Raw genomic sequence first — 21177 nt, 5'->3', positions numbered from 1 at the left:
AGTACTTTGGCCACTTCATGCGAAGAGTTGACTCATTGGAAAAGACTCTGATGCTGGGAGGGGCAGGAGGAGAAGGGGACGACAGAGGATGAGATGGCTGGATGGCATCACAGACTCGATGGACGTGAGTCTGGGTAAACTCCGGGAGTTGGTAATGGACAGGGAGGCCTGGTGTGCTGAGATTCATGGGGTCGCAAAGAGTCAGACACGACTGAGTGACTGAACTGACTGAGCTATACAGTCCATGAAATTCTCTAGGCTAGAATACTGGAGTGGGTAGCCATTCCCTTCTCCAGGGGATCTTCCCAACCCAGGGATCGAACACAGGTCTCCTGCATTGCAGGTGGTTTCTTTACCAGCTGAGGCACAAGGGAAGCCTTAAATATTAATGCCAGGTACTAATTTGATGTTAAATATTTCCTAGTTCATGTGAGCCTGAAACTCATTTTGTTGGGGCCAATGTGAGAAAAGCAGGAGAGACTCCATCTTGAAGCCTGTCATCCATCTTAAAGACAGGATGTGAACTGGGCCTGAACCCTGCCCAAGAGTGAGGAAACCATTGCTAATGAATACCAGGTCTCCTGGAGACTTCCCTCCTACATATGGCAAACAGAGATTGTAGTTGAGGTCTGGCTGCCCCTATTAGATTAACCATGGAGACATCCCCCCTTGATGTATAATCATTGTCCCCCGCCACCAACCTTAATTGTTTGTTCTCCTAGTATCCACTTGTTGTAAAAATCAATCATATACAACATACACAAGAGGTTGCTAACACATAACCAGTCACATAGCAGAGGGCATGGGGGAGCAGGAAGTGGGGGCAGGTCTAGAACTGGGCCTCTCAGAAACACCAGGGTCCTTTTTGGGTACTGATTTTCCTTGGACCTCCTGGCATAATAAACTGTACTCCATCGTCTTGAATGTCCTCTGTGGTGTGTTTTGTGACTCCAGATTCCACAACATTTCAACTTCTGTTTTATTTAGAATTGTTTGGTTTGTAAGCACTTATTACTTTTATTTAAGCCAATTAAATAGAGCTTTTTTATAAATCAACCATGACAGTGCTATCCAAAGACAAAGATGCATACAAATACAGGGAGGCCTTGATTCTTCTTTCAAGATTTCAGTCCTGAATCAGGTATAGCAATGTAAACCCATCAGTTTACAAAAGAGGTTGGGGTAAAATTGGGTTCTGACAGTTGGAACAAATCAAGCTCACTTGGCTAGATAGCTAAATATTTACCAAAAAAAGCAATTTCTAATTACCTTGGACAAGCCAATTTCTAAATTACTTTACCCTTTCTAAAATTTGCCTTTTAAAAAGACAGCAGAGATAAAGGTTCCTGAGAAGATCAGATAGGACATTTGCATCTCAAAGATACAGACAAGTTCTTCCTGTTGTTGTTCATTTGTTTAGTCTGTTCAACTCTTTGCAACCCCATGGACTATATTCCACCAGACTCCTCTGGGCATGAGATTTTCCTGTCAAGCGTACTAGAGTGGGTTGCCTTTTCCTTCTCCAAGGGATCTTCCCAACCCAAGGATCAAACCTGAATCTCTTTTAAGTCTCCTGCACTGCAGGCAGATTCTTCAGCACTGGGCCACCAGGGAGGCCCAAGTTAGTTCTTCCTAGGATGACTTTGTTACCCCTTTGTTTAATATTTACAAGCCTCTTAATATAAACAAGGAAGGTTTGGGGAGTGGTAAAAGGGTTTTTGGAGCCACCCTTCTGGTCTTGTAAAGACTACATTTGTAAAAACAAGGTCAATTTTGTTTTTCCTTTTTGTTTTGAAAGAATTGGGTGGCTACTTCAAAACTGAAGGACTGGCATACCCATTTACCTATGTTGAAAAATTTTACTTTTCCTTCTTTAGCTTAGGGGAGAAGGCCTCTTGGGAAGACTAAGAGGCAACACCTTGGCCCCTATAAATCAATCTGGACTTAAAGGGAAAGAAGTGAAGGTAACAGGATTCTTCAGACTAAAGAATCCACCTCATAGTCCTGCTGGGAAGGCAGTGACCAGGAAAGTGGGCTCTGTGTCTTGCTTGAACCAGTATGTGCCTGACACAGTGCACGGAGTTTTCTTGTCGGGGCAGACGCTCTAAGAGCCTGGTCTGTTCTGTGACCCCCTTATCCTGTCATGCTACTACTGCTGCTAAGTCACTTCAGTCGTGTCTGACTCTGTGCGACCCCATAGATGGCAGCCCACCAGGCTCCCCCATCCCTGGGATTCTCCAGGCAAGAACACTGGAGTGGGTTGCCATTTCCTTCTCCAATGCATGAAAGTGAAAAGTGAAAGTGAAGTCGCTCAGGCGTGTCCAACTCTTAGCGACCCCATGGACTGCAGCCTACCAGGCTCCTCCGCCCATGGAGTTTTCCAGGCAAGACTACTGGAGTGGGAGTCTTCAAATGGCAGATGCCTTAATGGCTTTTAAGTGTCTGACCCCATGACCTCATCATATTGATTGGCCTGGTCCTCAGTTTAAGGGAGGAAGAGGAAAGGAGAGCCCTCACCCACTTGGGTGGCAGCTACCAGGGCACAGTGGGCTGTGAGCCTTTAGAACACACAGGAGAGTAACCTCAGCCAGAGTTCTTCAATCGCTTCCACAGCTACTCACCTGTTCACAGAGGGTCTAAGGAGACAGAAACAAACTGTAGAGGAAGCCTTAGAGGAAACAGTTAGTACTAGATGTCTGTGCATCACCAAAGTAGCCAGAATAAACCAGAACCTCGCCAGCCAGAAAGTCACAGTAACTAACATGATTTCCCAGGCTCATTAGATTTGTGACCTTTCTCCCAAAGGTTGGAGTTTTCCTTCACATGGGAAGCTCTCTAAACTGGAGCTGAAACTCCCCATTGTCAAATTTACCAGGGGCTCCTGTAGAGGAAATTAGAATCAGATGTTTCAAGTCCAGGGGAGCCCGTAGTGGTGTTCATTATCACAGTGTTCCTCTCCTTTGCAAGGTGCTTCTAATTGTGAGATGGTAATATGCACTCCAAAGAGCTTTCCTTTCAGTTCAGTACAGTTCAGTCGCTCAGTTGTGTCCGACTCTTTGCGACCCCATGAATCACAGCACGCCAGGCCTCCCTGTCCATCACCATCTCCTGGAGTTCACTCAAACTCATGTCCATCGAGTCAGTGATGCCATCCAGCCATCTCATCCTCTGTCGTCCCCTTTTCCTCCTGCCCCCAATCCCTCCCAGCATCAGAGTCTTTTCCAATGAGTCAACTTCTCGCATAAGGTGGACAAAGTACTGGAGTTTCAGCTTTAGCATCATTCCTTCCAAAGAACACCCAGGGCTGATCTCCTTCAGAACGGACTGGTTGGATCTCCTTGCAGTCCAAGGGACTCTCAAGAGTCTTCTCCAACACCACAGTTCAAAAGCATCAATTCTTCGGTGCTCAGCCTTCTTCGCAGTCCAACTCTCACATCCATACATGACCACTGGAAAAACCATAGCCTTGATAGACGGACCTTTGTTGGCAAAGTAATGTCTCTGCTTTTCAATATGCTATCTAGGTTGGTCATAACTTTTCTTCCAAGGAGTAAGCGTCTTTTAATTTCATGGCTGCAGTCACCATCTGCAGTGATTTTGGAGCCCCCAAAATAAAGTCTGACACTGTTTCTACTGTTTCCCCATCTATTTACCATAAACTGATGGGACCAGATGCCATGATCTTCATTTTCTGAATGTTGAGCTTTAAGCCAACTTTTTCACTCTCCTCTTTCACTTTCATCAACAGGCTTTTGAGTTCCTCTTCACTTTCTGCCGTAACGGTGGTGTCATCTGCATATCTGAGGTTATTGATATTTCTCCCAGCAATCTTGATTCCAACTTGTGTTTCTTTCAGCCCAGCGTTTCTCATGATGTACTCTGCATATAAGTTAAATAAGCAGGGTGACAATATACAGCCTTGACGTACTCCTTTTCCTATTTGGAACCAGTCTGTTGTTCCATGTCCAGTTCTAACTGTTGCTTCCTGACCTGCATGCAAATTTCTCAACAGGCAGATCAGGTAGTCTGGTATTCCCATCTCTTTCAGAATTTTCCACAGTTTCTTGTGATCCACACAGTCAAAGGCTTTGGCATAGTCAATAAAGCAGAAATAGATGTTTTTCTGGAACTCTCTTGCTTTTTCCATGATCCAGCAGATGTTGGCAATTTGATCTCTGGTTCCTCTGCCTTTTCTAAAACCAGCTTGAACATCAGGAAGTTCACGGTTCACATATTGCTAAAGCCTGGCTTGGAGAATTTTGTGCATCACTTTACTAGCGTGTGAGATGAGTGCAATTGTGCTGTAGTTTGAGCATTCTTTGGCATTGCCTTTCTTTGGGATTGGAATGAAAACTGACCTTTTCCAGTCCTGTGGCCACTGCTGAGTTTTCCAAATTTGCTGGCATATTGAGTGCGGCACTTTCACAGCATCATCTTTTGGGATTTGGAATAGCTCAACTGGAATTCTATCACCTCCATTAGCTTTGTTCGTAGTGATGCTTTCTAAGGCCCACTTGACTTCACATTCCAGGATGTCTGGCTCTAGGTGAGTGATCATGATTATCTTGGTCATGAAGATGTTTTTTGTACAGTTTTGTGTATTCTTGCCACCTCTTCTTAATATCTTCTGCTTCTTTTAGGCCCATACCATTTCTGTCCTTTATCGTACCCATCTTTGCATGAAATGTTCCCTTGATATCTCTAATTTTCTTGAAGAGATCTCTAGTCTTTCCCATTCTGTTGTTTTCCTCTATTTCTTTGCCTTGACCATTGAGGAAGGCTTTCTTATCTCTTCTTGCTATTCTTTGGAACTCTGCATTCAGATGCTTATATCTTTCCTTTTCTCCTTTTCTTTTCACTTCTCTTCTTTTCACAGCTATTTGTAAGGCCTCCCCAGACAGCCATTTTGCTTTTTCGAATTTCTTTTCCATGGGAATGGTCTTGATCCCTGTCTCCTGTACAATGTCACGAACCTTATTCCATAGTTCATCAGGCACTCTATCTATCAGATCTAGTCCCTTAAATCTATTTCTCACTTCCACTGTATAATCATAAGGGATTTGATGTAGGTCATACCTGAATAGTCCAGTGGTTTTCCCTACTTTCTTCAATTGAAGTCTGAATTTGGCAATAAGGAGCTCATGATCTGAGTCACCATCAGCTCCTGGTCTTGTTTTTGCTGACTTATAGAGCTTCTCCATCTTTGGCTGCAAAGAATATAATGAATCTGATTTCGGTGTTGACCATCTGGTGATGTCCATGTGTAGAGTCTTCTCTTGTGTTGTTGGAAGAGGGTGTTTGCTATGACTAGTGCATTGTCTTGGCAAAACTCTATTAGCCTTTGCCCTGCTTCATTCCGCATTCCAAGGCCAAATTTGCCTGTTACTCCAGGTGTTTCTTGACTTCCTACTTTTGCATTCCAGTCCCCTATAATGAAAAGGACATCTTTTTTGGATGTTAGTTCTAAAAGGTCTTGTAGGTCTTCATAGAACCGTTCAACTTCAGCTTCTTCAGTGTTACTGGTTGGTGCATAGACTTGGATTACTGTGATATTGAATGGTTTGCCTTGTAAATGAACAGAGATCATTCTGTCATTTTTGAGACTGCATCCAAATACTGCATTTCAGACTCTTTTGTTGACCATGATGGCTACTCCATTTCTTCTAAGGGATTCCTGTCCATAGTAGTAGATATAATGGTCATCTGAGTTAAATTCACCCATTGCAGTCCATTTTAGTTTGCTGAGTCCTAGAATGTCGATGTTCATTCTTGGCATCTCCTGTTTGACCACTTCCAATTTGCCCTGATTCATGGACCTAACATTCCAGGTTCCTATGCAATATTGCCTTTACAGCATTGGACCTTGCTTCTATCATCAGTCACATCCAAAACTGGGTATTGTTTTTGCTTTGGCTCCATCCCTTCATTCTTTCTGGAGTTATTTCTCCACTGATTTCCAGTAGCATATTGGGCACCTACTGACCTGGGGAGTTCCTCTTTCAGTATCCTATCATTTTGCCTTTTCATACTGTTCATGGGGTTCTCAAGGCAAGAATACTGAAGTAGTTTGCCATTCCCTTCTCCAGTGGACCGCATTCTGTCAGACCTGTCCACCATGACCAGCCCATCTTGGGTGGCCCCAGGGGCATGGCTTAGTTTCATTGAGTTAGACAAGGGTGTGGTCCTATTGTGATTAGATTGACTAGTTTTCTGTGATTATGGTTTCAGTGTGTCTGCCCTCTGATGCCCTCTTGCCACACCTACCGTCTTACTTGGGTTTGTCTTACCTTGGACTAGGGGTATCTCCTCACCGCCACCCCTCCTGACCTTGAACGTGGAGTAGCTCCTCTAGGCCCTCCTGTGCCCATGCAGCCACCACTCCTTGGACGTTGGATAGCTCCTCCTGGCTGCTGCCCCTGACCTCAGACATGGGGTAGCTCCTCTCTGCTGCTCCTGTGCTGTCGCTGCCTGGTACTCTCGGCTGCCACCTCTGACCTCGGACGTGGGGTAGCTCCTCCCGGCCACCTTGACTGGTCCTCCTGACCTTGGATGTGGAGTAGCTCCTCATGGCCATTCCTGCATGGTCACAGCCTGGCACTCTTGGCCGCTGTCCCTGACCTCGGGCATGGGGTAGCTCCTCCCGGCCGCTGGCTCTGACCTCGGACGCGGGGTAGCTCCTCCCGGCCACCGCCCCTGACCTCGGACATGGGGTAGCTCCTCTCGGCCACGCTTGGTGCCGTTGCAGCTTTCCTTTAGGATAGATGAAATATTTCCCATTTTTATAAGTGTCATAATATTAAAACACAAAAGATATAGGCAAATTTCAACAAAAAACAGTACAAATAAATTGTATCAATGCTCAGATGATCCGGTTCCCAACTCAGGTAAATAAATTTACCTTACAAAAAGGAACTAGTTTCAACTAGGGTAGGCTTACCCCCATAACTTTCCCAATGAACCATTTCCAACTCAGATAGTCCAACAACATCTCCCCCATCCAACAGGGTAGCCCGACCAAATTGGCTTGTCCTGTAAAAGAAAAAGCCCAAATTGAGGTGAAATATGTTCTTGGTGTGCACACCAGAGTGATCTACCCTACAGAATCAAGCCCATCAACTCATAACACAAAAAGCATACACAAAACCACAAGCAAATGAACTGGCTATTGAATTGGGTAGATTTACTCTAAAAATAAGTTTTTTTCAGTTCCGTTTCAAAACTGCCAAGCACTGGGACAGTTGGCATTGTTTCAGGGAAGCTTGAAGCGAAGATCCTCAGGACAGATGGTCCCAACAGCTGCTTAGGGCCATGTCTCAATATTTCCTAATAGGGGCTGGCTAGCCATGAGCAGCAAGGCTCCTGAGTTGGCTCACCAAACTTGTTACCGATCCCAAGCTCACTCTGCTTGCTGCACGATAGTCCAATGAGTTCAAGAGGTGAGATGTTGAGGCAAGGAATGTGACCTGAGAATCCTGAGAAGAGGAACATGAGCCCCTGGGTACCTGGGAAGCAGATGATGACCAGGACCATGGAGGCATGTGGAACCAAAAGTCATGAATGACATCACTCCTAGTCCTCTGCCCAACTTGGTCCTGGCAGTGAGGTGGGCTTTAATCCTTGCTGCTCTAATGAGGAGATAGAGGGGATCAGTCCTAAACAGACCCATCTCCTAGAAGGCTACTCCCCAGGCCCAGAGATTTGTCTCTTTTGTTCCCAGAAGTGTCCTGAGTACCCACTGCAGGGCCTGGCACAGGGTGGACCACTCATCAATACTTGTGGAACCAGGGGAATACTTGCTGGTCACTAAGCAACCACTCTGAAGGGACAGGTGAGTCTCCTTTGGGGTGGACCCACGGCTATAAAGTGGCTACTGCGTTGTCTTTACAAGGAGACTGTTTTAAGCATCAGGGATACCCAGGAGTGGGAATAGCTCTGAGGACCAGGCCTTTCTCCTTTTCCCATTATGGCCCGAAGGGCAGGATCTGGCCTGATTGGGTTCCTGCACCCATTAACTCCAAGGGATGGGGTGAGCCTGAATATTTTTTGAATGGACAGTCCTTCAGACCCAAGGAAAGCTGGTTTATGCAGGAAAGCATCAAGGCTGTATACCCAATCTCAGCCCCCTCCCCACCACTGCCTTCAGCATCAGGTCTGGGCACCAGCAAGAGTGGAAACCCTGGAACCTTAACTCTGTGAAGACTTCCTGGACTTCCCTAGCACTCTCCTCAGGGGTTCTGGTCCTATCAGCAACCCCCCGCATTTCTGGGTTCAGGCCCATGACTCCTCCTGCCCATCCTTAACATCTGTCTCACATCCACACTTCTGAAGCCACCCTAATGCCCACTCAGCTGGATTCCCACAGCTGTGCTCCATGTTCCCAGCAGGACATCAAAGGTCTGGCTTCAGCCACTGGGCTCTGAGCCCTGCTGTGCAACTCCAGGAAGAGGTGGAGACCAGTGCTGTCTGGGTCCAAGATGAAAGACACGAGTTGCTTGCATCAGTTGAAATCTGAGGGTGGGCTACAGGCATCCCTTGGCAGGGGCTGGTCCCATCTCCAGGCCCATGCATCTCCCCAGGTTCTCCTGCCTTCTCCCAGCTCTGTGCTAACTCTCAGGAAGGTCCCAGCACTTCAGACTTCCACATGCCCAGCTTAACAAACCTACAGGAAATAGTCCCTACAAAAGTCTTCAGATAGGGTCCTCTCATTCTGGGTTCAACGGCTGCCCACCTCAGAACCAGTAACTTTGTCAAGGAATGGAATTCTCTGAATCAGTCTTTGGGCCTTGGCCCTGTGCCTAGAGTGGGGGTGCTAGGAGAGGTAATCTTTCTTGGACCCCATATACTGAGAGTGGGGCAGGGAAGATCTCCAAGGAAAACCTACTAAAATAAAGGTGGATGCTGAGTGGGCAGAAAGAGCTAAGAGCTGTTTCACCAAAACACATTGGTGTCCGCTGTGTCCTCCAGTGGCACTCCTCAGCACGCCTCATGTCTCTACTGCTGATGCTGCCCAGACATGGCTATGGAGCTGTGTCTGGCCACTGGATATGCCATTTGGGCTTCAGGGCCTCTCTTCTTTGTTCCCTCTGCATGCAAGCACCTACCCCAGTTCCAGCCCAATAGGCCCTTTTGTGGGGAATAGCCTGAACCAGCTGAGTCCTGCAGTGGAACCCTCCCCACATTCCCCACTGGAAGAGTCAGTGAGGGGCATCAGGGCAGGGAAACATGCCTGACACTTAATATTCTGGAGGACCAAGTCCCAGCCTCTCTGATCTCTAAATGGAGATTAGTGGCCCAGGAGTTATCAACTGAATTCCACTCAGAGGCCTTTGTGTCTTCCTGGGTCTGGCGTGGTCACCTGATGTTTGAGGCCCCCTATGTTCACATTCCCAAACCCTTCTACTCATTACCACGATTCTGTCTTTAAGGATGAGGATATCTTCTTAAATTAAGGGTGAGGATAGCTATGGGAGGATTATTCTTTGCAGAATAAGTCATTCTTGAATATAAGCTGGCCAACGTGTCTCCCAGGCAGTGCTTCTAATGAGGCAGTAAGCTTGGAGAACATGCCTTAGACATTCCTAGATGAGCTACTCTAGGTTGGAGATTATTGTTTTCAGGGACATAAACAGTGGTTCCTAAAGGTCATCCACAAGTAGAGGGTCCTCTGGAGTCTGGAGCAGAGGTAAGGGATGAGAATGGTCTGACTGAATTCAGTGACTGAATTCAGGGGCTTACCCAGCTCCTCCTTCCACAAGTTTCTTGCACCATCTCCCCACAACACCTGTTAAGAACACAGCGGTGAGGGGCAGGCCTGCTCAGGGCCTTGCCTCTTGCCCTCTGACAGGGCTAGGAGGGACAGCATTTGCTTTGGCTTCATTGGCTGATCAACACCCCACTCAAACCTGTACATTCAGAGTGTCAGGCCTATTCCACTCAGAAGAGAGCAACAGTGTGGGTGGAGAGAGTTCCCCAATCCTTCCCTTGGTGGGACTGTACCTGATCCTTTCTGAGAGCAAGAGAGCCTGGAGGGCTTGGAGCATATCAGATCTAACAGTATGTGTGCATGGGGCTCCTGGCAGCCCTTGAGCACTGGGAACTTAGCCAAGGCACAAAGGGAAAACTTGGCACAAAGCCCCAAATTGATGAATGAAGTTCTGCATAAGGCCCAACATTGTCCATTCCAAGTACTATCTTAAGTGGCACAGACAACTGAGTTCAGTCAGGAGGAGAGCACTAGGAGATGGGGCTCATCCAGGAAGCTCCTCAGAGAAAGAAGCCTGAAGTTAAGAGAAAGGGGAGCAGCAGGCAGTGTGTGTGGGTGAGGCCACAGTGGTGAGAAGGTAACAGGCAGGAAGGCCAAGGGTCTACAAACAGAGGAAATAGGCTGCAAGTGTCAGATATTTTTTATCTCTCCCATAAGCGGCAGGAGGAAACAAACTACAAGTGTCAAATTTTTTTCCTTCTCTATACAAAATTAAAAGGAAGTTTCTCTTAAAATTCTGTGTTGCCATGATGACACCTGGTTTTTCTCAAACCTTGAACTAACCAATGTGTTTTTCTTATGGAAATGTTTTTCTTAACCTATGTTAAGGAGACTACCTATTTGCTTTGGAATTTGCCTTTCTTCAAAATCATTCCACCTAAGACTAACTTGTTTTTTCTTTTCTCAAACCCTGGGCTGATAATAGCTCAGCAAACCAGTGTTCATAGCAATTGTTTTATAGCTGGGGGATGACACACCCAGTGCCATCCTATCTCAAAAATACATATTATGGGAGAGGGGTCTGGTGAAACTCCCTCAGCCTTGAGGTGTCTTTCCTATCTGATTAATAGCTTTCTAACAGACATAAAACATCTGGCTAAAGACTAAGCGGGGCACCCTGCTAAGGGGGGCACTCTTTCTGCCCCCCTTCTGATGTCTATGTCAGAAGCTTTGTCTATCTCTTTTATAATTTAATAAAACTTTGTCACACAAAAGCTCTGAGCAACCAAGCCTTGTCACTGGCCCCGGATTGAATTCCTCTGCTCCGGAGGCCAAGAATCCCAGCGTCTTTCGCAGCTCAGCAACAACTTTTCAGTGGTATTGGAGGCAAGAAATGGTGACTCAGGTTAGCAGCAGTAACAATCTTGGAACTCCCCAGGGTTTTCCAGAAGCCAGGGAGCCAGGGTGGAAAGGGTTATCCCTCCTGTCTTGTTCTTCCTACACCAGCTCCAGCTAGGAAGCCCTGGGCAGAACCCAGGGGCAGCTGGCACACTCTGCTTTTAGCAGAGATTCGAGGTGGGCTGGGAGGACTAATAGGAGGGAGGAGGGCCTGGGGCCCTGAGCCAAGGGCCCACCCTGCACTCAAGATAAGAATCCAGAGAGCTAAGGGGAGAGGGTGACAAAGGGGGCCAGCCCATCCAGCTATTGTGCAAGAAGAAAGGAATGTTTCTGGCCAAATTTCAAGGCTTGTGGAAACTGTTTACTAGTCCTGGGTTAGCTCATGTAGACCCCCTCCCCACTGACCTAGATCTGAAGTATGGAAGATAAGGGAAGCATTTCTCATTGTCAGGGAGAAGAGATTCTCATCCCAGTTTACAGACAAGAACATTGGAACTCAAGGAGTTGATAAAGCAGCCAAAGGGTCAGGCAAGTGGGAGCAGGCTGGGAGAAGCCCAGGGTTTCTAACTGCTGACACTGGGCTGTGGAAGGAGGGGCTGGATGGGCTTATGCTGGGAAAGGGCAAACCTCTGAGGCAGTTGTAATTACTGACTTGGAGAACAGGAGGGTGAGAGTCGGGAAGACTGACAGGAGTCAGGTTCAGAAGCCATGGCGATCTTGGGTCAGCAGGGGCAGAGCCATACTGTGGACTGATCCAAAGGGTATGGTCAGGTCAGGAGGCAGGGCATCAGGAGCAGCCCAGGAGTATCACTTGGATCCCACTCAGAGGCCTCTGGGGCTTCCTGGACCCGGCATAGTCACCCAGTGTTTGAGGCCCTTTGTGTTCACATTCCTGAACGCTTCTAGTCAATCCCATAATTCTGTCTTTAGATAGGTCTGTCTTTTATCTCACCGTAAGCACTTTCAGTCCCATCTCACGATTGACTGCCTGAACTAGTCTGTACTTACAAACTGCAGCTTACCAAAATTCTGAGCTTCTGCCCCCACTTCCAGTTTTATCTCACAAACGCCTTCCAGGAAGCACTCCTGCACCCGGAATTTCTCTGGGTCCTGGAACATATCAGTGAATCACTCAACACTGGCAGAAAAACTAGTGTGTGTCAGACACGCATGGAGAAAAGAGTACCCACCATCCTCACTTCTTGGAGCTGACATCGTTGAGAAGACAGCCAGCCAGGGGAAGGAGCAAATACACAGTGGCAACTTTGACATGGACTAGTGAAGGGAATGATCAGTGTGCTGAGAATGGAGATGAGAGAGGAGGCCTCTTTGAGGTGGGGAGGCCTCTCTGAGGTGGGGAGGAAACCTGCTGGCATTCCTGGGTGGACCTGAGATGGAGCAGAAGGGCAGGAGGCTGGTGCTGCCTGTGGGGGATAGAGGCCCCGGCAGAGTGGACAGATTGTGTGCACTGAGGGCCTGATGGCAGGTTTGGGCTTTGCTCTTAGGTCCATAGGAAGCCACCGTAAACTCCTGGGAAGTGTGTAATAATGATAGTAACTAATTTGAATTTGGGAAACTTCTCTGCCCGCTGTTGTGGGATGAATTGGAGAGTTCAAGGTTGGATCCTGGGACAATTTGAGGCCATGAAAGTCATCTGGTTCAAGATGATGTTCTTGGACCAGGGTGGTTGCAGTAGAAATAAGAAATAAATGGATTTGGGAAGCAAATCCTTCACGGCTACCCACCCTTCCAGATGGATTTCATTTGTACTCAGGACAGCCATCGCAGGTATGTTCCCAGTTCCCAAACCAAGCACTTCCTGCCAGATCTGGACCAACTCCCAAGCTCCTTCCAGACACTACACCTCAGGGTCCTCAAGCACCCCAAATCCCATAGGGCCAAACGAAACTTACATATCTCCCACCCTTCCCTCAAGCCCTGATCGCCCCTGGCTCCTCTTTCTCCTCCTGCATACTCTATCAGAGCAATGTCACAACAGCCACCACTCTAGACCAGGACCTTCAGACTCGAAGGTGCACGTGTGTGTGCGTGTTCAGTCGCTTTAGCTGTATCCGACTCTTTGTGACCCTATGGACTGTAGCCCATCAGGCTCCTTCTCTAGGCAAGAATACTGGAGTGGGTTGCCATGCCATCCTCCAGGGATTCCTGACCCAGGGATCAAATCTGAGTCTCCTGCAATTGCTAAATTGCAGGCAGATTCTTTACTGCTGTTTACAGCATCGGACCTTGCTTCTATCACCTGTCACATCCACAACTGGGTATTGCTCTTGCTTTGGCTCCATCCCTTCATTCTTTCTGGAGTTATTTCTCCACTGATCTCCAATAGCATATTGGGTACCTACTGACCTGGGGAGTTCCTTTTTCAGTATCCTATCATTTTGCCTTTTCATACTGTTCATGGGGTTCTCAAGGCAAGAATACTGAAGTGGTTTGCCATTCCCTTCTCCAGTGGACCACATTCTGTGAGGAAATGGAAAAGGTCAGTTTTCATTCCAATCCCAAAGAAAGGCAATGCCAAAGAATGCTCAAACTACCACACAGTTGCACTCATCTCACACGCTAGTAAAGTAATGCTCAAAATTCTCCAAGCCAGGGTTGAGCAATACATGAACCATGAACTTCCAGATGTTCAAGCTGGTTTTAGGAAAGGCAGAGGAACCAGAGATCAATTTGCCAACATCCCTGGATCATCGAAAAAGCCAGAGAGTTTCAGAAAAACATCTATTTCTGCTTTATTGACTATGCCAAAGCCTTTGACTTTGTGGATCACAATAAACTGTGGAAAATTCTTCAAGAAATGGGAATACCAGACCACCTGACTTGCCTCTTGAGAAACCTGTATGCAGGTCAGGAAGCAACAGTTAGAACTGGACATGGAATAACAGACTGGTTCCAAATAGGAAAAGGAGTACGTCAAGGCTGTATATTGTCACCCTGCTTATTTAACTTATATGCGGAGTATATCATGAGAAACGCTGAGCTGGAAGAAGCACAAACTGGAATCAAGATTGCCGGGAGAAATATCAATAACCTCAGATATGCAGATGACACCACCCTTATGGCAGAAAGTAAAGAAGAACTAAAGAGCTTCTTGATGAAAGTGAAAGAGGAGAGTGAAAAAGTTGGCTTAAAGCTCAACATTCAGAAAACTAAGATCATGTCATCTGGTCCCATCACTTCATGGTAAATAGATGGGGAAACAGTGGAAACAGTGTCAGACTTTACTTTTTGGGGCTCCAAATCACTTCAGATGGTGATTGCAGCCATGAAATTAAAAGACACTTACTCCTTGGAAGGAAAGTTATGACCAACCTAGATAGCATATTCAAAAGCAGAGACATTACTTTGCCAACAAAGGTCTGTCTAGTCAAGGCTATGGTTTTTCCTGTGGTCATGTATGGATGTGAGAGTTGGACTGTGAAGAAAGCTGAGCGCCAAAGAACTGATGCTTTTGAACTGTGGTGTTGGAGAAGACTCTTGAGAGTCCCTTGGACTGCAAGGAGATCCAACCAGTCCATTCTAAAGGAGATCAGTCCTGGGGGTTCATTGGAGGGACTGATGCTGAAGCTGAAACTCCAATACTTTGGCCACCTCATGCAAACAGTTGACTCATTGGAAAAGACTCTGATGCTGGGAAGGATTGGGGACAAGAGGAGAAGGGGACGACAGAGGATGAGATGGCTGGATGGCATCACCGACTCGATGGACAGGAGTTTGAGTGAACTCTGGGAGTTGGTGATGGACAGGGAGGCCTAGCGTGCTGCAATTCATGGGGTTGCAAAGAGTCGGACACAACTGAACGACTGAACTGAACTGAACTCTTTACTGCTGAGCCACCAGGGAAGTCCAAGTTACACATAAACCACCCAAATACAGGTACTGATTCAGCAGGTCTGGAAGGTCCAAAATTTCAAATTTTTGATAAGCCCCCAGGTGCTGCCACTGCTACTGGTCCTTGGAGCCCAGTTGGAAGAATGTGGCTTGTGGTCTTCCCTCTCCCTCACCCACCCACCTCCACATCCTGAATACTGTTTGAATCTGCCGTCTCCTTTCTTCCTACCACACCTACTTTCAGGTCCCATGATCGCTAACCTGGGCTGTTTCAGCACCTGCTGATCAGTCTTCCTTAGGTTCATGTTGCTAAGGGGTGTCCCCAGGAGAAATCAAATGTTCCATGAGAAGTACTACTTGGTCAGGCATCTTGACCACAATTGCCAACAGGGTTCTGGCCAAGGGCAGGCTGCAGAGTTGAAGATGTTCCTCACCACCAACTCTGAGCAAGGCTGGAGGCTGTGCACAGAGTGGAGTCCTGGAGGGGCATCAAGATGAAAGCCAGCAAACGGGCTTGAACGGAGTCATCCCATCAACCCTGGGACCCATCGGACAGCGGACCCGAAGGTCCTGGGCCAAGGAAGGACACTACATAATGATCAAGTGATCAACCCAGGAAGAAGATATAACCATTGTAACTATTTATGCACCCAACATATGAGGTTCTTAATACAAACGCAAATACTAATAGCCATAAAAGGGGAAATCAACAGTAACACAATAAGAGTAGGGGACTTTAACATTTCACTTACACCAATGGATAGATCATCCAGATAGAAAATTAATAAGGAAACAAAGAGTCACATTTTGGGGCAGCGAATTTTGCTCTCTTATGATATATGGACACACTGCACAGGAAACATCCCTAGGTCCTCCATAAACTAGTAGTGAAGGTTAATGATGTTTCTGGCATTATCATCTTTCACTTGATTTATGATAATTTTACAGGATAGATTTAAATCAAAATTTTTTACTTTTTAATCCTAGAAAATTTTTAAATAAGAGATTATACTAGATGACAATACATTTTGGTTTTTTCTCTTTTTTAAATTTTTATTGGAGTATAGTTTCTTTACAATGTTGGGTTAGTTTCTGTTGTACAGCAAAGTGGATCAGTTATACATATACATATACATATATCTAATCTTTTTTAGATTCCCTTCCCATTTAGGTCACCACAGAGTACTGAGTTCCTTGTGCTATACAGTAGGTTCTCATTAGTTATCCATTTTATAATAGTAGTATATATATGTCAACCCCAATTTCCCAGTTCATCCCACCCCCTCTTCTCCCCTTGGCAACTGTAAATTTGTATTCTACATCTGTGACTCTGTTTCTGCTTTGTAAATAAGTTCATCTCTACCAGTTCTCTAGATTCCACGTATAAGAGATATTATATGATATTTATCTTTCTCTTTCTGACTTACTTCATTCTGTATGATAATCTCAATATGGAATTGGCATTCTTTTATTCCTTTGAACAAAATAAAATTCCATTGTATATATGTACCACATCTTCTCTATCCATTCCTTTGTAAATTATAATACATTTTGAATTGGGGAAAGAAAAGAATTAAAAACCCCAAACTTCTATCAATTTCCTCAAAATAAAAATACATATAAAATTATATAAATATAGGTTAACTCTTCCCACTATGTAAATTGATGCTGCTGTTTGAAAGGCTTGAAAATTATTTTTCAAGTTTTTAAAGTCCATCTCAATCCCTCAATAAAGTATAACTATATTTTCTGAATGCTAGTTTCTGGGAAGGCTTCCCTGGTAGCTCAGCTGGTAAAGAATCTGCCTGCAGTGCAGGAGATCCCGGTTTGGTTCCTGGATTGGGAAGATCCCCTGGAGAAGTGATAGGCTACACACTCTGTATTGTTGGGCTTCCCTGGTGGCTCAGACAGTAAAGAATCTGCCCGCAATGCGGGAGACCTGGATTCGACCCCTGGGTTGGGAAGATCCCCTGGAGAAGGGAAAGGCTACCCACTCCAGTATTCTTGCCTGGAGAATCCTCATGCATAGAGGAGCCTGGAGGGCTACAATCCATGGGGTCTCAAAGAATCGGACACGACTGAGCGACCAAGCACAGTTTCTGGGAGAGAAACTACTCCATGTGCTCAACCAGCGGGTCTCAGATTTTCATAGTGTGTACTAAAATCACTTGTTAAAATGCAGATACCCTAGCCCCAATAGAGACTGTGATTCTGTCTCCTCTGGGGAATTAATATTTTATAAGGAAAAAACAACAAACCAAAAAAACCGTTCAGGAGACAAAGATGGGCATTCAACTTTGGTTCTGGCTGCTTTTCTTCCCTGATGCTAATGGCCCCACCTGGCGGTCTTAAGGTGAATTACAGGCACTCCTAAAGGAAGGTTACCAGACGAAAGGGTACAGGCTCAGGACATACGGTATTTCTTCTAATTTTCCTCAAAACTCCTTTCATGAGATAGCCTCATCCCATATCACTGACGGAAAAACTGAGACTCAGCAAGTAGAGGTGACTTGCCTTATTGATTGCTTTGCAGTTTCTACAAATATCATTATGCTGTATACCTGAAACTAATATAATGTTATTTGTTAATTATACCTCAGTAAAAGTAAAGAGGAAAAAGAAAAGGGAGTATTGACAGTTAAAAGTTTCCACAGAGAAATAGGGAGTGTGTGAATTGGGTAGCAGCAGAACCTCCTGAGGTCCTCAATGTCACCCAGCCCAGAGGGAGTTTGGGAACTATTCCCAGCTGCCGAAGGGGCCCAAAAGTACCAGGCTGACCCAGGCCAGGGGCCCTTACTCTCTCCCAGGACAGCTCTGTGGTGGCGGCTACTAGACAGCCAAGCCCTGCCTGGTTTTTCTTCCCTGTACATGCAAACAGAAGAACAAGAGCCATTTGGCACTTGAGGAAAGACTAATAGAATCCCCATATTGCATATTTTATCCTCACCTAAATGATGTCCACAGGCTTCCCTGATGACTCAGACAGTAAAGAATCTGCATGCAATGCAGGAGACTTGGGTTCAATCCCTGGGTTGGGAAGATCCGCTGGAGGAGGGAATGGCTACCCACTCCAGTACTCTTGCCTGGGAAATCCCATGGATAGAGGAGCCTGGCAGGCTTCTGGGGGTTGCAAAGAACCGGACACAACTGACGGACTCACACTTTCTTTTTTTTTTTTTTTTTCAAATATGTCCACAACTTGCTTTTTCTTTCTGTGTGGTTTTTCAGATTTTGTTGTTGTTTAGTCACTAAGTCATGTCTGACTCTTTGCAATCCCATGGACTGTAGCCCACCAGGCTTCTTTGTCCATGGGATTTCCTAGACAAGAACACTGGAGTGGGTTGCCATTTCCTCCTCCAGCGGATCTTCCTGACCCAGGGATAGAACAGATGCTTGAGAGGTGGATTCTTTACCACTGACCTGCCTCTTGACAAACCTGTATGCAGGTCAGGAAGCAACAGTTAGAACTGGACATGGAACAACAGACTGGTTCCAAATAGGAAAAGGAGTACGTCAAGGCTGTATATTGTCACCCTGCTTATTTAACTTATATGCAGAATACATCATGGGAAACGGTGGCCTGGAAGAAGCACAAGCTGGAATCAAGATTGCCGGGAGAAATATCAATAACCTCAGATATGCAGATGATACCACCCTTAAGGCAGAAAGTGAAGAACTAAAGAGCCTCATGATGAAAGTGAAAGAGGAGAGTGAAAAAGTTGGCTTAAAGCTCAACATTCAGAAAACTAAGATCATGGCATCTGGTCCCATCACTTCATGGGAAATAGATGGGGAAACAGTGGAAACAGTGGCTGACTTTATTTTTCTGGGCTCCAAAATCACTGCAGATGGTGATTGCAACTATGAAATTAAAAGACGCTTACTCTTGGAAGAAAAGTTATGACCAAACTAGAGAGCATATTCAAAAGCAGAGACATTACTTTGCCAACAAAGGTCTGTCTAGTCAAGGCTATGGTTTTTCCAGTAGTCATGTATGGGTGTGAGAGTTGGACTATAAAGAAAGATGAGTGCCAAAGAATTGATGCTTTTGAACTGTGGTGTTGGAGAAGACTCCTGAGAGTTCCTTGGACAGCAAGGAGATCCAACCAGTCAATCCTAAAGGAGATAAGTCCTGAGTGTTCATTGCAAGGACTGATTTTGAAGCTGAAACTCCAATACTTTGGCCACCTGATGTGAAGAGCTGACTCATTTGAAAAGACCCTGATGCTGGGAAAGATTGAGGACAGGAGGAGAAGGGGATGACAGAAGATGAGATGTCTGGATGGCATCACCGACTTGATGGACATGAGTTTGAATGAACTCTGGGAGTTGGTGATGGACAGGGAGGCCTGGCATGCTGCGATTCATGGGGTTGCAAAGAGTCGGACACGACTGAGTGATTGAACTGAACTGAGTTACCTAGGAAGCCCCTTTTGAGATGTGTTCATTGTAAATAAATCAAGTAGTTAAAATTTTCAAAATTCCTATATATGCATGTTTCTCAATTTATTGAATGACATGTAGGTTGATCAAACCAAACATGTATGGTTTGATTTGGTATAGCCCTGTGGCTTTGAAAAGTTACTTCGAATCTCTTTGAGCTTTTGTTTACAGAAGCTCAGTTTACAGATATTGATCTGTAAAAATCAGTGTAACATTAGGTTTGCGATTAGGAGTAAATGAATTCATAATTGTAAACAGCATATCTCAATCAGGATAATTTTGTGCCCAGGGAAAATTTGGCACTGTCTAAAGACATTTTTGGTTGTGACAACTTGGGGAAGAGGCTGCAGCTGTTACTGGAAGGTAGGTTAGAGGCTAATGTTACTGTGGTAGGCAGAGGCCAGGGATGCTGCTAAATATCCTACATTGTACAAGACAGCCCCCATGCACAAAGAATTATCCAGCCCAATGTATCAGTAGTGCTAAAGTTGAGACATCCTGGAATAGTGGATGGCACAAAAAAAGCACTCAGTAAACATTAGTTTTGAATTGGTGTTGGAGAATACTCTTGAGAGTTCCCTGGACTACAAGGAGATCACACCAGTCAATCCTAAAGGAAATCAGTCCTGAATATTCATTGGAAGGACTGATGTTGAAGCTGAAACTCCAATACTTTGGTCACCTGATGCGAAGTACTGACTCATTGGAAAAGACCCTGATGCTGGGAAAGACTGAAGGCGAGAGGAGAAGGGGTCGACAGAGGATGAGATGGTTGGATGGCATCACCGACTCAATGGACATGAGTTTGAGCAAGCTCTGCGAGTTGGTGATGGACAGGGAAGCCTGGCGTGCTGCAGTCCATGGGGTTGCAAAGAGTTGGACATGACTGAGCAACTGAACAGAACTGAAACATTAGTTATTTTTCAAGAGCAGCAGTGAAGATTCTCTTATTTTCTGTATACAAGCATAAGAATCTCTCATAGAAATAATCACTGCCTACAAATACTCATAGAACATTTACCAAAATTATTTTACTCAGCCATAAAGAGCACCTCAGCAAATTCTGCTGCTAAGTCATTTCAGTTGTGTCTGACTCTGTGTGAACCCATAGACGGCAGCCTACCAGGCTCCCCCGTCCCTGGGATTCTCCAGGCAAGAACACTGGAGTGGGTTGCCATTTCCTTCTCCAATGCATGAAAGTGAAAAGTGAAAGTGAAGATGCTCAGTCGTATCCAACCTTCAGCGACCTCATGGACTGCGGCCTTCCTACATCCATGAGATTTTCCAGGCAAGAGTACTGGAGTGGGGTGCCATTGCCTTCTCCACAGCAAATTCTAGAATGCAGCAATTGTGCAGAATATTTTCTTACCAAGAAGCAGTAATAGGGAATTCAACTACAGAAGGAGAGTTTCTTCCTGCCCCACCATTACTTCTCACACCTACTAGAATTCCAAGGCCACCAGAATTTTTAAATTTTGTAAGTAGCTCTTTTTAAAAAGAGTGACATAGAGTGAAATATTAATTTATAAAGTACTATCAATAATATATAATATATTAAAAGCTATTGAGCATAACCAAAAGAAAATGTAGGAATAAAACACACCACAATCTTATGAAATTTTATAAAGTAAATATTTTTTAACTTTTTAATTGAAGTATAGTTGATTTGTAATATCACATTAAGTTTCAAGTGTACAGCACAACAATTCCACTATATACGTGTGTGTGTGTGTATATATATATACACACACACTCTTTTTCAGATTCTTTTCCCTATAAGT

Source organism: Bubalus kerabau, chromosome 1 (assembly GCF_029407905.1).
Source record: "Bubalus kerabau isolate K-KA32 ecotype Philippines breed swamp buffalo chromosome 1, PCC_UOA_SB_1v2, whole genome shotgun sequence".
In the NCBI taxonomy this organism is placed as follows: domain Eukaryota; kingdom Metazoa; phylum Chordata; class Mammalia; order Artiodactyla; family Bovidae; genus Bubalus; species Bubalus kerabau.
Note: the sequence above shows the minus strand (reverse complement) of the source record.